A 6,069-nucleotide genomic window follows, 5' to 3' on the forward strand; every position below is an offset into this window, starting at 1 on the left:
TTTTCATTTTTTTAAAACCAATTTATTATACTTACTGGGTTGAATGTACTGTACATGCTTGCATAGGCCGAAATTAAGAATTATGTACGAATATCTTACAATATTCATTAATTTTCCAAACCCATACTGGGTAAACTTGAGTACATTCTTTGCTAATTTCTTGATAATCATTTTTTTAAAATAAATATATTATGCTATTTCAGACGCGTACATAATTAAGTTTCAAATGAAAATTTACGGAAATTAAGTACTCGCTTATACTGTTTCGGAAAGAAAGGCTTTTCTAAGCCCCTTGAACTTCATCATTGTCATCTTCCACTTCAACTTCTTCAACCTCGATCTCATCGTCTGCCGTAGCTTCTTGATATTGCTGGTATTCAGAGACCAAATCACTCATATTGGATTCCGCTTCTGTGAATTCCATTTCATCCATACCCTCACCAGTATACCAATGCAAGAAAGCTCTTCTTCTAAACATGGCTGTAAATTGCTCAGAAATTCGTTTGAATAGTTCTTGGATGGCAGTGGTATTTCCAATGAAAGTGGATGACATCTTGAGTCCTTTTGGTGGAATATCACATACAGCTGTTTTCACGTTGTTTGGTATCCATTCAACAAAATAGTTGCTGTTCTTGTTCTGAATATGTAGCATTTGCTCATCTACTTCTTTCATTGACATACGCCCTCTAAACATAGCTGCTACTGTCAAATATCGACCGTGACGTGGATCACAGGCAGCCATCATGTTTTTACCATCAAACATCTGTTGAGTTAGTTCAGGAACGGTTAGAGCTTGATATTGTTGACTGTTACGAGATGTAAGTGGGGCAAACCCTGGCATGAAGAAATGCAATCTTGGAAAGGGCACCATATTGACAGCCAATTTACGAAGATCTGCATTTAGTTGCCCAGGGAAACGGAGACAAGTGGTGACACCAGACATCGTAGACGAAACCAAATGATTCAAATCACCATAAGTTGGAGTAGTTAGCTTCAGAGTTCTGAAACATATATCGTAGAGAGCTTCATTGTCAATACAGTAGGTTTCATCAGTATTTTCTACCAGTTGGTGAACAGAGAGTGTAGCATTATATGGCTCTACAACCGTATCGGATACCTTAGGAGATGGAACAACACTGAAAGTATTCATTATCCTGTCGGGGTATTCTTCTCTGATCTTTGATATCAAAAGAGTTCCCATACCAGACCCTGTACCTCCTCCTAGAGAATGGGTCAATTGGAAACCCTGTAAACAATCACAATTTTCCGCCTCTTTCCTAACAACGTCAACAACCGAGTCGACTAACTCAGCTCCTTCCGTATAATGTCCCTTGGCCCAGTTATTTCCTGCACCACTATGTCCAAATACAAAATTATCCGGTCGAAATAGTTGTCCAAATACTCCTGATCGAACTGAATCCATTGTTCCTGGTTCCAAATCAACCAAAATTGCTCTTGGGACATATTTACCACCGGTTGCTTGATTGTAATATACACTTATTCTTTCCAGTTGTAAGTCTGAATCACCATGATAGGTTCCTGTGGCATCTATGCCATGTTCATCTGATATAACTTCCCAAAATTTTGCACCAATTTGATTTCCACATTGACCAGCTTGAATATGAACAATTTCCCTCATTTTTGTTAAATGTAGAACCGAAATTTACCAAAATAAAATGTCAGTAATGCGAGCACTTTACACTACGAAATTTTGAATTTTTGTGGACGGATAAACAAGTTGTTACCAGGGAGACTATCTGTGATAGTCTTTTGTTACTTTTCTCGATGTTGCCACATCACTCATTCCTTATTTTTATTGTTGATAAATTGTTAAGTAGATGCTATGTGATCTGTGGCTATGTGATCTGTGGTAGATGAGTGATTTCTAGCCCTGTAAATGATACTAATATAAATCGTAATGTTATAAAATTAAAAGCCACAGACAAATCATTATATTTTAAAGTAATTTTGACAGTTAATTGATTATATACGTACAATTAAGATTGAACTCTAATACATAATCTGAAAATTAGTTGTTAATTACCTACTATATACTTTTAAACAGTCAGAAACGTTAAAGGAATAATAGAGAGTTTCAAAATGCGTTTGCTACTTTTCTTTGCTTAAGAAAAGTATGGATAACTTGCAATAAATATTTTGTTTCACAGTTTATTATTTGTCCTTATGGTATGTTGAATATACCGGGGGCCACGGTGGCTTAATGGTAGAGCGCTTACCTCTAGCTCGATTTCCGGTCAAGTCAGGGGTAAAAGTGCGGGACAACGCGGGGAGACGCCGTCCCCCACCTCGAAAAAATATGTATGGCGTCCCCCCAGTTCCTAAAAAATTACAATGGACAAAGATAGGCAGGGCGAGCGGCGTGGCGTCATGCCGCGACCTACCGTCCCCGTACCTTTTCAGATCCACTTTTACCCCTGGGTCAAGTAAGCTTGTGGTGGACAACACCGTGTCAGTGAGTTTTCTCGGGGTACTTCCGTTTCCTCTTACATTCTCATTCCACAATTTTTTCCATCATCATTCACTTGCCTTAATCAGCTATCTTCCTTAGCCTAAAGGGCATAATCGTGGGACGTCAAACTGAAATACTCTATTTCATTTCATTTGATTTCCAATATTCCGTTGTTTTTTTCACTATTCGTCAAATAGTGTAAAAACAATACGTAGGGAAAAGTTTGGTGCCAGAACCCTTTGAAATTCTGATGTTCACTTTGGATACATTTGTATTTTAGCTCATATTCAAGTCCCTTTAATAAACTTTTTTTTTTTTTTTTTTTTTTTTTTTTTAAGAAAGAAGTTCTTGTTCCTTTTTCCTGGTCGGCATAGACGTCCGCATTGTAGAGTAAAGGAAAACCATGTCCCTCCTTAAATTGTCGAAAAGGACTTAACCTTTCCAAATACATGTCAAAATATATTAAATTTATTTTCTCACATATTATAGTATTTAATATATTTGTGCAAATGAAACGTGTTCGTTTGACGTTTGGTGGGAAACTTACTTTACCAACATAACATGAGAATGGCTAAGACACCCGTCACAAACTCAGTATACGTCCAGCAAACAGGCTGAGGTACCCTGACGGTAACGGTGCTGTTGAGCAGGGTCATATGAAAGTGCGCCATATGAACACAACTGCGACTTCAAATTGGGACATTCTGCACAGCAAGTTACAAAACTAAAAATAAATACATAAATAACAAGGTATTGGGGCCAAGAATGTCGAATGAATGCACCATTCACCGTTGGGTCATCAATAACGTCGTTCGTTCGTGGCAGTGTTAGAAATTAGCCCCCTGGGCACAGACGAAACTTATGATTGGATGAGCTCCTTAGGTAAAATGTGGAAGCAGACTCTCGAAAATGGTTATTTTGGGAAAGTGTGCCATTGCAAACGGTTTTAGCATATGGCCTACACCATACCGCTGTCGTTCGGTGGCTGCATGAGGTCGGTAAGGTGAAAAAAATTGGACTCATGGTGCCAATGAGTTGGCACCAGTCTACAAAAATCAGCGTGTGGAGATATGCAATTGTCTAAGTGCTAGGAATAAACGAAATTTTTTTTCCCCAAATCGGATTGTCAATTTAGAAGAAAAATGAATTTGTTATGACAATCGTAAGCAGCAAGGACAATGATTAGATTGTGATGAACGTCCATAGCGGTTCCAGTGGTTCTCAAAAGATGTGTCGCGACACACTGGTGTCACGCACAGGGGCGTCATTTAGGGGGGGCAGGAAGGGGCAATTGCCCCCCCCCCAAGAGTTTGAGGAATACATATACTTTAATAGATTGCCTGCTAATATACTAGTACATAACGTGAAAGTCTTATGTCGGTGGTGCTCTTGCCCCCCCCAAGCGAAGTCTGAAATGACGCCCCTGGTCACGCAGTCCCCTAAGGTGTGTCGTGAAATTTTAGAATTTAAGAATCATGAAGAATTTAATAATAATTAGTTAAAATGGAGACAGACCGCACCTCCAACGGTAACAACAATGCTCAGTGCTATACAGAGTCATTATAAAAATTAATTGATTTCACTTTACATATTATTATTATTTATAATAAAAATATCAAACAATGGGTCGTGATATCCTGGACTTCCTGTAAAGTGTGTCGTCTGTCAAAAAAGGTTGAGAACCATTGTCCTAAACCGCTTCTCCACTCACACAATGTGTTGTCGCTGGCATAGTACTTTATGATGCGAGTGATTCATCATAATTTTCTCAGGCGAGATGAAACCATTGATTCACATCGTTACATTGTTGTACTGGAAGAACTGCACCGCAAGCTTGTTCGCAGACATTTAGTAATGGTCAACAGGTATGGTGTCTTTATGCTACACAATCTGTAACGGAAAAGATGGTATCAAGGCTCTCATGAGCTCCATTATGAAACCTTTCCTCATTCAACGTATTCCCAAGATATCTCTCCCACTGAATAGGGGAGACTGGGGATGGTTGACACACTTTTTCATTTGTTAGCTATAATTGGTGAGGTAAATTTTCTAGAGAAAGAAATGAAGTATTGGCAAACTCGTTATACTTTCCTCTACTAATTAAAACAATGTGGAATATTATCCGTGTTATATTATGGGAGCCAGACGTGTGGAAATAAAATTAAGTGAAATTTGTCAACTAGCCCCGAGTCTGGGTTAATTGACACACTGTATGGGCTAAGTGGTCACACTCATATATTGAAATATTTTGTACCTATTTCTTTCATATTCAGTGTATTTCCATTTTATACATTCTAGTTGATAAGAACGAAAATGATTATTATCTTAAACAATAGAATGCAAATAGGGTGTTAGGTCTACTGCAGGCAAGTGTAAACTTGTATACTATGTAGGCTAACGTTCATATTATTTTTTTAAAAAAGGAACTCAGTCCTGTGCTTTCTACATAACAAGCACAACCAAAAGTATTATCAAAACTGCGTATTAATTCTTCCTACAACTAAAAGAACTATAGATTGGAATAGGCCTACAGTTGACCTTAGGGTTTTCACAACAGAACAAGATGCAAAATATTTTTTACCTATAGCTAATGTAGAGCTAGTAGCTATTTCACAACAAAGTAGGCACAGCTACAGTAAATCACGAAACGTAACATACATATGTTTTTACTCAGGCATATCGTCCATTAAATCACAATTATGACACAAACAGAATTCGCTTCTGTCATAGTACATGTCTGGAGCCCAGTTCTTGCAATGTGAACATTGGATCCATGATTCATTTGGTTTACTATTGGAGTAAAAGTCCATGTAACCAAACAAATAATGTCGTCTTCATCTGATGATTCAGAGGTATTGAAATCCTTTCGAAGATCTCTTCTTGTTTTCTTCCTGCTACGGGAAACAATTTTGGATTTTGACACTCTCTTTTGCTCTTCTAACATTCTCTTCACAGGTGTATCTGTTAATATTGCCAAGTGACGCTTTCTTATTTGTTTGTTTTGATATGGCTTCTGTTACCCTGTTTTCGGAAGTGGTCTTATTTCTTCAGGCGATGTACACGTAGAATGCTGAGAAACAGTCAAGTCTGTAGTTCTTGGTGAACCGGCAACAGGCTGAACTTCGGTTGGATTGTTGATAGGAGGATTCGCCTCTTCGATGCTTCCTTGTTCCGTTCCTGTACTTGTAACGTTAACTTCCTCAGGATTCGACATTTTGGTCACATATCCTGCCATAAAGTTCACATCCTGAAATGTATCTGGATTGAACGGCATCATACACGTGACTGCAAACCCTGCTTAAATATTTTTCCAGTAGCAGCTAAAGGCAAGGACGATTTCGGGAATGTCGTAAATCGTTATAGTATTCCCAGGATTGTTTGTCACCCAAGCATCTGCAACCGAATTTGCATATTTCTTCAAAGAGCTTAAAGCACTTCGGTCTAGGGGTTATAGCTTATGAGAGCAATGTGGAGGGAAGGACAATAAAGTTACTCCATTTTCAATGCAGTGGTCCAAACCTTGTAAAGGTGGGAGTCATGACTGTCTAGTAGAAGAACAGGCGAGGTTTTACTGCACTTCACCTCTCTTACAAAATGCT

At 38.4% G+C, this 6,069-nt stretch overlaps 1 pseudogene; it reads right to left on the reverse strand.

Moving 5' to 3' along the window:
* LOC145692916 (tubulin beta-4B chain pseudogene) lies at positions 1–1,771 on the reverse strand (annotated as a pseudogene).
* Between the last annotated feature and the right edge of the window lie 4,298 nt (positions 1,772–6,069).

Source organism: Thermobia domestica, chromosome 8 (assembly GCF_964235325.1).
Source record: "Thermobia domestica chromosome 8, izTheDome1.hap1.1, whole genome shotgun sequence".
Taxonomy (NCBI): domain Eukaryota; kingdom Metazoa; phylum Arthropoda; class Insecta; order Zygentoma; family Lepismatidae; genus Thermobia; species Thermobia domestica.